Source organism: Tachyglossus aculeatus, chromosome 1, assembly GCF_015852505.1.
Source record: "Tachyglossus aculeatus isolate mTacAcu1 chromosome 1, mTacAcu1.pri, whole genome shotgun sequence".
Classification (NCBI taxonomy): domain Eukaryota; kingdom Metazoa; phylum Chordata; class Mammalia; order Monotremata; family Tachyglossidae; genus Tachyglossus; species Tachyglossus aculeatus.
In genome coordinates this window covers 69,659,821-69,672,842 of record NC_052066.1, presented here as the reverse complement: position 1 = coordinate 69,672,842, position 13,022 = coordinate 69,659,821, and the positions used below count along the sequence as shown (strand labels likewise).

Genomic DNA, 13,022 nt, shown 5'->3' with positions numbered 1-13,022 from the left:
CGCTTAGTACAGTGCTCTGCACACAGTAAGCGCTCAATAAATACGATTGACTGATCTACCCCTTCTCTTTGGAATTTTACTCACCCAAATGCTCTGCACATTGTAAATGCTCGATATCACTGATTGAATAACCCTGAAGCACTCTGATACCTCCCCAACTCCACAGCACTGATGTACATATCCTTATATTCTGTCATTTCCCCTCTCTGTAGTTTATTTTAATGTCTGTCTCCCCCTCTAGACTGTAAACTCCTCGTGGGCAGGGAATACGTCCACAAGCTTTATTGTATTTTACTGTCCTAGCAATCAATCAACTGTACATATTGATCGCTTTCTGCCTGCACAGCACTGTACTAAGCGCTTGGGAGAGTACACTATAGCAACATGAGCTGTAGATACGTTCCCTGCCCAAGGCAAGCTTCCAGTCTCAAGGACTCTAAGCGTTCAATACAGTGCTCTGCACACTGTAGGTGCTCAGTAGATACTATTGAAAAGTTGATGGACTGATTTCTCAGGGCCCCCAATTTCCATAGTTGATACTGGTATTTGGCAAGTCCATTCTGTGGCAAATGACCGCCCTGAAACAGATATACCTTTGTTGCCCCTGGGAAACAGGGCTTTGCCCCAGGGACCCACCCCCAGGGCGGAAAAGCCCCAAGAACAAACTTCTAAGTTTAGAGGAAAACTAAACAAGTCAAGTGTGTACAGTCTTTTAGACTGTGAGCCCACTGTTGGGTAGGGACTGTCTCTATATGTTGCCAACTTGTACTTCCCAAGAGCTTAGTACAGTGCTCTGCACACAGTAATCAATCAATCAATCAATCGCATTTATTGAGCGCTTACTATGTGCAGAGCACTGTACTAAGCGCTTACACTGTACACAGTAAGCGCTCAATAAATACGATTGATGAAGTGTGGACCTGTCCCAGGGTTAACTGCAGCCTCGTGATAACAGAATGCACATCACGGTACCCCAGGCAAGGCTTGGTCACGGATCCCATTAAGATTTCTCATTCAGCGTTTAAATCAACCATACCCAACCTAATTACTCAACTTGTCCTTTCAAAGCATTCATTACTACCAATCAATCAATCGTATTTATTGAGCGCTTACTATGTGCAGAGCACTGTACTAAGCGCTTGGGAAGTACAAATTGGCATCACATAGAGACAGTCCCTACCCAACAGTGGGCTCACAGTCTAAGAGGGGGAGACAGAGAACAGAACCAAACATACCAACAAAATAAAATAAGTAGGATAGAAATGTACAAGTAAAATAAATAAATAAATAAATAAATAAATAAATAAATAGAGTAATAAATATGTACAACCATATATACATATATACAGGTGCTGTGGGGAAGGGAAGGAGGTAAGACGAGGGGATGGAGAGGGGGACGAGGGGGAGAGGAAAGAAGGGGCTCAATCTGGGAAGGCCTCCTGGAGGAGGTGAGCTCTCAGCAGGGCCTTGAAGGGAGGAAGAGAGCTAGCTTGGCGGATGGGCAGAGGGAGGGCATTCCAGGCCCGGGGGATGACGTGGGCCGGGGGTCGATGGCGGGACAGGCGAGAGCGAGGTACAGTGAGGAGATTAGCGGTGGAGGAGCGGAGGGTGCGGGCTGGGCAGTAGAAGGAGAGAAGGGAGGTGAGGTAGGAGAAGAGATTAGCGGTGGAGGAGCGGAGGTTGCGGGCTGGGCAGTAGAAGGAGAGAAGGGAGGTGAGGTAGGAGGGGGCGAGGGGATGGAGAGCCTTGAAGCCCAGGGTGAGGAGTTTCTGCCTGATGCGCAGATTGATCGGTAGCCATTGGAGGTTTTTGAGGAGGGGAGTAATATGTCCAGAGCGTTTCTAGACAAAGATAATCCGGGCAGCAGCATGAAGTATGGATTGAAGTGGAGAGAGACACGAGGATGGGAGATCAGAGAGAAGGCTAGTGCAGTAGTCCAGACGGGATAGGATGAGAGCTTGAATGAGCAGGGTAGCGGTTTGGATGGAGAGGAAAGGGCGGATCTTGGCAATGTTGCGGAGCTGAGACCGGCAGGTTTTGGCGACGGCTTGGATGTGAGGGGTGAATGAGAGAGCGGAGTCGAGGATGACACCAAGGTTGCGGGCTTGTGAGACGGGAAGGATGGTAGTGCCGTCAACAGAGATGGGAAAGTCAGGGAGAGGACAAGGTTTGGGAGGGAAGACAAGGAGCTCAGTCTTCGACATGTTGAGCTTTAGGTGGCGGGCGGACATCCAGATGGAGATGTCCTGAAAGCAGGAGGAGATGCGAGCCTGGAGGGAGGGGGAGAGAGCAGGGGCAGAGATGGAGATCTGGGTGTCATCAGCGTAGAGATGATAGTTGAAGCCGTGGGAGCGAATGAGGTCACCAAGGGAGTGAGTGTAGATTGAGAACAGAAGGGGACCAAGCACTGAACCTTGGGGAACCCCCACAGTGAGAGGATGGGAGGGGGAGGAGGAGCCTGCAAAAGAGACTGAGAAAGAACGACCGGAGAGATAAGAGGAGAACCAGGAGAGGACGCAGTCTGTGAAGCCAAGGTCAGATAACGTGTTGAGGAGAAGGGGGTGGTCCACAGTGTCAAAGGCAGGTGAGAGGTCGAGGAGGATTAGGACCGAGTAGGAGCCGTTGGATTTGGCAAGCAGGAGGTCATTGGTGACCTTTGAGAGGGCAGTTTCCGTGGAATGAAGGGGACGGAAGCCAGACTGGAGGGGGGTCGAGGAGAGAGTTGGTGTTGAGGAATTCTAGGCAGCGCGTGTAGACAACTCGTTCAAGGAGTTTGGAAAGGAATGGTAGGAGGGATATGGGACGATAACTAGAAGGTGAGGTGGGGTCAAGAGAGGGTTTTTTTAGGATGGGAGAGACATGGGCATGTTTGAAGGCAGAGGGGAAGGAACCAGTGGAGAGTGAGCGGTTGAAGATGGAAGTTAAGGAGGGGAGAAGGGATGGAGCGAGAGATTTCATAAGATCTACCACACACTCTCACTACCAAATCCTTCACGACATGAAACTTTGATTTCTCTGGGCTTTGGCTTTGCTGTTTTTTTGCACACTCGAGTTCGACCAACCAAATCCATTGGGTAGGAATTTTATGACCTACTATCTCCAGCCGCTTTCTTCCCATATGGACAACGCTTCTTTTAAAATTAGGCAGACGAGAGCAACCTAAGCAGAGAGGAAGAAGCCTTCCTGGTTCATTTTCACACTTTACACCCGTAGAGAACTACAAATCTTCCGCGATTTAAGAAAGAAGAGTCCCTAGAATATCTGGTCACTCTGTGAGGCACATCAGAGGTGGTCTCCCTATATCGACATCACCTCTGGGGAAAATCTGGACCAGAACTTCCACAACCGAAAAATACCTCTTCAGCCTCTACACGTCACTTCAAGCCATTCATCATCACCATCATCAGTGGTATTTATTCAGTGCTTACTGTGTGCGCGGAACTTGGAAGAATACAAAATCAACAAAACGGGGAATTCACTCACTCATTCAATCGATATTTAATGAGTGCTTACCGTGTGCAGCGCACCGTACTAAGCGCTTGGAAAGTACAATTCGGCAACAGATAGACAGTCCCTACCCAACAATGGGCTCACAGTCTAGAACGGGGGAGACAGACAGCAAAACAAAACAAGTAGACAGGCCTCAAGAGCATCACTATAAACAGAATTATAGATATATGCACATCATTAATAAAATAGAATAATAAATATGTACATATATACACAAGTACTGCGGGGCGGGGAAGGGGGTAGAGCAGAGGGAGGGAGTGGAGGTGATGGGGAGGGGAGGAGGAGGAGAGGAAAAGGGGGGCTCAGTCTGGGAAGGCCTCCTGAAGGAGGTGAGCTCTCAGTAGGGCTTTGAAGGGAGGAAGAGAGCTAGCTTGGCGGATGGGTAGAGGGAGGGCATTCCAGGCCCGGGGGATGATGTGGGCCGGGGGTCAACGGCGGGACAGGCGAGAACGAGGCCTGGTGAGGATGTCTGCAGCGGCAGAGGAGCGGAGTGTGTGGGCTGGGCTGGAGAAGGAGAGAAGGGAGGTGAGGTAGGAGGGGACGAGGTGATGGAGAGAATGTGACTGTTTATCATTGTAGTGTACTCTCCCAAGCACTTAGTACAGTGCTCTGCACACAGTAAGCCAGCGCTCAATAAAAACTGGATGAACGAATAAAAACACTTAGGACTTGTTTTGCTTCCCCTCTAAAAAGGGATGCTTTTACCGAATCCAGCCGGCCTTCCTTCTTTGTCTTTCATCATCATCAATCGCACTTATTTGTCTTTCATCATGTTAGTCCTCACTTGCCGGCGTCAAACAACTATCCAGGGGCTCCTTACCCCCTTCTTGTTTGCAGGTTGATCCTGCTGTGCTCCTATGTTCCAGAACTTGTTCTATTCAGGGAATAAGAGATTATTCTTGCCCCCAAACAATACCAAGGTGTCGAAAAGCACCGTGGCCTAGTGGAGCCCCAGGACCTCTGTTCTAATCCTGGTTCCACCACTTGTCTCCTGTGTGACCTTGGGAAGCTCACCTAACTTCTTTGTGCCTCAGTTGCTTCATATGTAAAACGGGGGTTCGATACCTGTTCTTTCAACTCCCTTAGACTATGAGCCCCTTGTGGGACAGGGACTGTGTCCAACCTGTCCAGCGCTTAGAGCAGTGCTCAGTACATAGTAAGCGCACAACGAATATCACCGTTATTAAGGTGTGCCACATTCATTCATTCAATCATATATATTGAATGCTTACTGTGTGCAGAGCACTGTACTAAGCGCTTCAGAAGTACAAGTCGGGCTGGTCCATTTACTTCTTCAACAAGTTAGTACAGATTTATTACTTCCTGTATCCGTAGCTCAGTAACTTTGAGAGCTAACTTGAAGGAGGAACGATGTTTCCACTGCTCGGCTGAACGGCCGTTTACTTATTTTCGGTAACAAATGAATCTGAACAAGGAAAGAGCTTAAAAAGACTGAAACTAAGTTGCTCGCTGCTTTCTTGCGGACCACTTCCACGGGGCTAGCCGAACCCCTTATAACCGTACTTGTGAAGAATTTTAAAATCCGCACATCCTGAGATCCCGACACAGAGGGTGAAAACCGGGCCAAGGCATGAAGTAAGAAGATTGTTTGTAAGCTGAGGGCAGCAATTTGGGTGCAATCAACTCCAAAAGGAATCAGAGGCAGGCCCATAGCATTCCAACTGGAAAAACACCAAAACCTTTTAACGTAACCACATTTACATTCTGAGAATAAAGGTCCCCTAAGAATGTATTTCTGCCACGCCAACCCCCACTTGGGCTTCCATTTTTAAACACGGTCCCATTTCCTTTTTCGTCTTTCCATTTTAAAAACCGCTCCCGGGTCGTATTTAGATACGGGCAAGAGAGTCGAAGATTGAAGGATCAAAATAAGTATTTCGAAACCACAGGCAGTTCAGAAAGTATTCCCTTTTTACCAAGCCTCCAGAGAGGAAAGCAAGCGTCCCGGTGCTAAGGGAGACAGCCCTGGTGTAACGACTACGCTTTGAATGCAACAGACAACTCGAACATTTTCAGCAAGAGAGACTACTCAAAGCCAGTTAGCACGATGAGGGTGAAAGGGGAGAGGAGGGGAAAAAAGCTGCCCTTTTTTTGTCGCCTGGCTATAAATAGGTGTAAACGAACGATTATTTTGAAGTTAAACAAGTTCATTCTTGCCGCAAAACTGAGGAAATGGAGGCCTCAAAGCCGCATTAGTTTTGAGAGTCAGCAAATCCTGGGCCACGTCTTACCTCTCAAATCCCGTCTGCTGGACGGCTCCAGGAAGCCCACCTGCTCGACGGGTGCTGTAAAGGCGGCAGGGCACAACAGATGTCCGAAAACCGGCCCCCACCCCGGCAGCCGGAGATTGTGACGTTAGGTAACCACAACCCCGAGACGCAGGGAGGCCAGAGAGACTATCCAAGGCCGCGCGGGCACTAAGCAGCATAGCCGGGATTAGCGGGGCTCGGATTAGTTGGGCCATCTTTCCCCCCTGCCTCTTCCTCTCCGGCCTTCAGGGACAGGCCGGGCCGCGGGGAATAAAGAGAAGTTGGAGAAACGAGAACGGACGTAATGCATCCTAACCCACCGAGTCACTTTTCGCGACTCCCCCCTTGAAGGAAACCTTCACCTCCCGCTCCCCGAGTGAATCTTCCCTCGGACCTGAGGGCTCTGATGTTATTCCTCTCCCCCTCGTCCCCCTCTCCATCCCCCCCGCATCTTACCTCCTTCCCTTCCCCACAGCACCTGTATATATGTATATATGTTTGTACATATTTATTACTCTATTTATTTGTACATATCTATTTATTTTATTTTGTTAGTATGTTCGGTTTTGTTCTCTGTCTCCCCCTTTTAGACTGTGAGCCCACTGTTGGGTAGGGACTGTCTCTATTTGTACTTCCCAAGCACTCAGTACAGTGCTCTGCACATAGTAAGCGCTCAATAAATACGATTGATGATGATTCCGCTTACGGGCCCGGCGAGACTTTTCCTTTTCGGGTTCAGAGGCCTCCCTCTTACGCCAGATCTTTAGACTGAAGAACCCAAGCTGGTCCTCAATCCACAATACCCATGCCTCCCCCGTGCAGCCCTCCCAAACCTGCCAAAATTGTCCCGCCTTCCCCCACCCCTCCGTTATCGCACACATCCCCTTTACCCTCCAGCACTCACTACAGTGCCTGGCACCTAATAAGCGCTTAACAGCAGCGCTTACTACTGAGGAGCGGCAAGAGCACAGGCCTGGGAGGGAGAGGACGTGGGTTCTCATCCCGGCTCCGCTGCTTGTCCGCTGTGTGGCCTTGGGTATGTCACTTCACTTCTCGGTGCCTCAGTTCCCTCATCTGTAAAACGGGGATGAAGACCGTGAGCCCCACGTGAGACAACCTGATGACTTTGTATCTGCCCCAGCACCTGAAACAGTGCTTGGCACACAGTAAGCGCTCAACAAATGCTATAATTAACAATAAAAACCATCATTATTACTATTATTAACCTTGTTTCCTTCCCTCAAGACCTCAGCCCCTTCTCTTCTCCGCCTCAATCTCCCTGCAACTTGCACCCAAGCCCCTCTCCTCGACCCCCCTCATTCAATCCTACATATTGAGCGCTCCCCGGCCGCAGAGCACTGTACTGAGCGCTTGGGAGAGACTGTGAGCTCGTTGTGGGCGGGGATTGTCTCTATTGCTGCACTGTACTTTCCGAGCGCTTAGCGCAGTGTCCTGCACACAATAAGTGCTCAATAAATATGACAATGAATGAATGCAACAGGACATTAAGCAGACAACATCCCCTGCCCACAGCGAGCACGTGAACCGTCAAGGGCAGGGACTGTCTCTGTTGCTGAATTGTACTTCCCAAGCGTTTAGTACAGTGCTCTGCATCCAGTAAGCGCTCAATAAATATCACTGAATGAATGAATGCAATAGGATACTAAACAGTCGCATCTCTGGCCCACTGTGGGCAGGGAATGTATTTATTGTTGTACTGTACTCTTCCAAGCGCTTAGTACAGCGCTCTGCACACAGTAACCGCTCAAGAAAGGCGGTCAAATGAATGAATGAATCCAATGCCTCCCGCTCCCAACCGCCTGTCCAACCTGATGAGCTTGGATTCATTCATTCAATCGAATTTATTGAGCGCTTACTGTGGGCAGAGCACTGTACTAAGCGCTTGGAAAGTACAACTAAGTGACTTTGGGCAAGTCACTTCACTTCTCTGGGCCTCAGTTCCCTCATCTGTAAAAACAGGGATGAAGACTGAGAGCCCCACGTGGGACAACCTGATCACCTTGTAACTTCCCCAGCGCTTAGAACAGTGCTTTGCACATAGTAAGCACTTAATAAATGCCATTATTATTATTACAATTCAGCAACAGACAGAGACAGTCCCTACCCAACAACGGGCTCCCAGTCTAGAAGGGGATCCACCCCAGCGCTTAGTGCAGTGCCTGGCACGTAGTAAGCGCTTAACAGATGGTACCATTATTATGATTATTAAGATTAGGTCCCAGCGCTTAGAACACTGCTTGGCACCTAGTAAGCGCTTAAACAAATACCATTATTATTATTATGATGATGATTATAATTCGGGCCTCCAGGTTTTTACAACCCCGGTTGCTTCTGGCCAGGCTGCCCCCCCCCCCCATTCATCCATTCAATCGTATTTATTGAGCGCTTATTGTGTGCAGAGCACTGGACTAATCGCTTGGGAAGTACAAATCGGCAACAGAGACGGTCCCTACCCAACAACGGACTTATTGAGCTCTTACTGTGTGCCGAGCCCTGGATTAAGCGCTTAGGAGAGTACCCAGTGCTTAGAACAGTGCTTTGCACACAGTAAGAGCTTAATAAATTCCATTATTATTATTATTATTATTATTATTACAAATCACTTAGAACAGTGCTTGGCACATAGTAAGCGCTTAACAAATGTCATTATTATTATTATAAAATCGGCAACAGAGTCAATCCCTACCCAACAACGGGCTTATTGAGCGTTTACTGTGTGCTGAACACGGGACTAAGTGCTTGGAGAGTACCCAGCGCTTAGAACAGTGCTTTGCACACAGTAAGAGCTTAATAAATGCCATTATTATTATTATTATTATAACTCAGAACAGTGCTTGGCACATAGTAAGCACTTAACAAATGACATTATTATTATTATTATTAAATCGGCAACAGAGACAATCCTTACCCAACAACGGGCTTATTGAGCGCTTACTGTGTGCAGAACACTGGACTAAGCGCTTAGGAGAGTACCCAGCGCTTAGAACAGTGCTTTGCACACAGTAAGAGTTTAATAAATGCCATTATTATTATTATTATTACAAATCACTTAGAACAGTGCTTGGCACATAGTAAGCACTTAATAAATGCTATTATCATTATTATTATTAAATCGGCAACAGATAGAGACAATCCCTACCCAACAACGGGCTTATTGAGCGCTTACTGTGTGCAGAACACTGGACTAAGTGCTTGGGAGAGTACAAATCGCTTAGAACAGTGCTTGGCACATGGTAAGCGCTTAACAAATGCCATTATTATTATTAAATCAGCAACAGATAGAGACAATCCCTACCCAACAATTGGCTTATTGAGCGCTTCCTGTGTGCAGAGCACTGGACTAAGTGCTTGGGAGAGTACAAATCGCTTAGAACAGTGCTTGGGACATAGTAAGCCCTTAACAATTGCCATTATTATTATTATTATTAAATCGACACCAGATAGAGACGGTCCCTACCCCATAATGGGCTTATTGAGCGCTTACTGTGTGCAGAGCACTGGACTAAGCATTTGGGAGAGTACAAATCGCCTGGTACATAGTAAGCGCTTAACAATTGCTATCATTATTATTATTATTATTATTATTAAATCGGCACCAGAGACAATCCCTACCCCACAACGAGCTCCCAGTCTAGAAGAGGGAGGCGGACAACAAAATAGTCTTCTAGACTGTGAGCCCGCTGTTGGGTAGGGACCGTCTCTATATGTTGCCAACTTGGACTTCCCAAGCGCCTAGTACAGTGCTCTGCACACAGTAAGCGCTCAATAAATACGACTGAATGAATGAATGAAAACAGACGGGTGTTAAAACCGTCACAATGAATAGAATTATAGCTAGATACACATCATCAATAAGATAGAGTAATAAATATGGAGAAATAAAATAGGGTAATAAATATATACAAATAGAGTGATAAATCTGTACAAATATATATACAGGTGGTGTGGGGAGGGGAAGGAGGTAGGGCCGGAGGGGGATGGGGAGGAGGAGGGGAAGGAGGGGGCTCAGTCAGGGAAGGCCTCCTGGAGGTGAGCTCTCAGTATTCATTCATTCATTCAATCGTATTTATTGAGCGTTTCCTGTGTGCAGAGCACTGTACTAAGCTCTTGGGAAGTACAAGTTGGCAACATACAGAGACGGTCCCTACCCAACAGTAGCCTCACAGTCTAGAAGGGGGAGAGAGACAGCAAAAAAAACCATATTAACAAAATAAAATAAATAGAATAGTAAATATGTACAAGTAAAATAAATAGAGTGATAAATCTGTACAAACATATATACAGGTGCTGTGGGGAGGGGAAGGAGGTAGGGCGGGGGGGATGAGGAGGGGGAGAGGGAAAAGGGGTGTGAGTGTGGGAAGGCCTCCTGGAGGAGGTGAGCTCTCAGTAGTCACTCATTCATTCAATCGTATTTATTGAGCGCTTCCTGTGTGCAGAGCACTGGACTAAGCGCTTGGGAAGTACAAGTTGGCAACATATAGAGACGGTCCCTACCCAACAGCGGGCTCGTGGTCTAGAAGGGGGAGACGGACAACAAAACCGAACATATTAACAAAATAAAATAAATAGAATATGTACAAGTAAAATAACGTATTAAAATAAAGTGAATAGAACGGTAACTATGTACAAATAAAATAGAGTAATAAATCTGTACAATGCTATATACAGGTGCTGATAGAATAAATATGTACAAGTAAAATAACATATTGAAATAAAATGAATAGACTAGTAACTATGTACAAATGAAACAGAGTAATAAATCTGTACAATCCTATATCCAGGTGCTGTGGGGAGGGGAAGGAGGAGGGGCGGAGGGGGAGAGGAAGGAGGGGTGTGAGTGTGGGAAGGCCTCCTGGAGGAGGTGAGCTCTCAGCATTCACTCATTCATTCAATCGCATTTACTGAGCGCTTCCTGTGTGCAGAGCACGTACTAAGCGCTTGGGAAGGACAAGTTGGCAACGTATAGAAACGTTCCCTACCCAACAGCGGGCTCACAGTCTAGAAGGGGGAGACGGACGACAAAACCAAACATATTAACAAAATAAAATAAACAGAATAGATATGTACAAGTAAAATAACATATTAAAATAAAGTGAATAGGTAGGTAACTATGTACAAATAAAATAGAGTAATAAATCTGTACAATGCTATATACAGGTGCTGTGGGGAGGGGAAGGAGGTAAGGTGGGGGGATGGGGAGAGGAAAAAGGGGGCTGAGTGTGGGAAGGCCTCCGGGAGGAGGTGAGCTCTCAGCATTCACTCATTCATTCAATCTTATTTATTGAGCGCTTCCTGTGTGCACAGCACTGGACTAAGCGCTTGGGAAGGACAAGTTGGCAACGTATAGAGACGGTCCCTACCCAACAGCGGGCTCACAGTCTAGAAGGGGGAGACGGACGACAAAACCAAACATATTAACAAAATAAAATAAATAGAATAAATATGTACAAGTAAAATAACATATTAAAATAAAGTGAACAGATAGGTAACTATGTACAAATAAAACAGAGTAATAAATCTGCATAATGCTATATACAGGTGCTGATAGAATAAATATGTACAAGAAAAATAACCTATTGAAATAAAACGAATAGACTAGTGACTCTGTACAAATGAAACAGAGTAATAAATCTGTACAATCCTATATCCAGGTGCTGTGGGGAGGGGAAGGAGGGGGGCGGAGGGGGAGAGGAAGGAGGGGGCTCAGTCTGGGAAGGCCTCCTGGAGGAGGTGAGCTCTCAGCATTCACTCATTCATTCATTCGTATTTATTGAGCGCTTCCTGTGTGCAGAGCACTGGACTAAGCGCTTGGGAAGTCCAATTTGGCAACATACAGAGACGGTCCCTATCCAACAGTGGGCTCACAGCCTAGAAGGGGGAGACGGACAACAAAACCACACATATTAACAAAATAAAATAAATAGAATAGATATGTACAAGTAAAATAATGTATTAAAATAAAGTGAATAGAAGAGTAAATATGTACAAATAAAACAGAGTAATAAATCTGTACAATGCTATATACAGGTGCTGACAGAATATGTACAAGTAAAATAACCTATTGAAATAAAATGAATAGACTAGTGACTATGTACAAATGAAACAGAGTAATAAATCTGTACAATCCTATATCCAGGTGCCGTGGGGAGGGGAAGGCGGGGGGGAGGAAGGAATAGAATAAAGTGACTAGAATGGAAACTATGTACAAATAAAATAGAGTGATAAATCTGTACAATGCTATATACCGGTGCTGACAGAATAAATATGTACAAGTAAAATAACCTATTGAAATAGAATGAATAGACTAGTGACTCTGTACAAATAAAACAGATTAATAAATCTGTAGAAACATCTATCCAGGTGCTGTGGGGAGGGGAAGGAGGGGGGATGAGGAGGGGGAGAGGAAGGAATAGAATAAAGTGACGAGAATGGCAACTATGTACAAATAAAATAGAGTGATAAATCTGCACAATACTATATACCGGTGCTGATAGAATAAATATGTACAAGAAAAATAACCTATTGAAATAAAATGAATAGACTAGTGACTCTGTACAAATAAAACAGAGTAATAAATCTGTACAATCCTATACCCAGGTGCTATGGGGAGGGGAAGGCGGGGGGATGAGGAGGGGGAGAGGAAGGAATAGAATAAAGTGACTAGAATGGCAACTGTGTACAAATAAAATAAAGCGATAAATCTGCACAATGCTATATACCGGTGCTGATAGAATAAATATGTGCAAGAAAAATAACCTATTGAAATAAAATGAATAGACTAGTGACTCTGTACAAATGAAACAGAGTAATAAATCTGTACAATCCTATATCCAGGTGCTGTGGGGAGGGGAAGGAGGGGGGATGAGGAGGGGGAGAGGAAGGAATAGAATAAAGTGACTAGAATGGCAACTGTGTACAAATAAAATAGAGCGATAAATCTGTACAATGCTATATACCGGTGCTGATAGAATAAATATGTGCAAGAAAAATAACCTATTGAAATAAAATGAATAGACTAGTGACTCTGTACAAATAAAACAGAGTAATAAATCTGTACAAGTAAAATAACCTATTGAAATAAAATGAATAGACTAGTGACTCTGTACAAATAAAACAGAGTAATAAATCTGTACAATCCTCTATCCAGGTGCTGTGGGGAGGGGAAGGAGGGGGGATGAGGAGGGGGAGAGGAAGGAGGGGGGTGAGTGTGGGAAGGCCTCC

The 13,022-nt window shown here is 45.9% G+C and overlaps 1 protein-coding gene across 1 annotated transcript in view; it reads right to left on the bottom strand.

The window, feature by feature from the left end:
* Window positions 1–13,022, bottom strand: part of PDE6D (phosphodiesterase 6D) — a 122,050-nt gene that overhangs the window by 108,830 nt on the left and 198 nt on the right. The gene's annotated exons all lie outside the window — the stretch shown is intronic.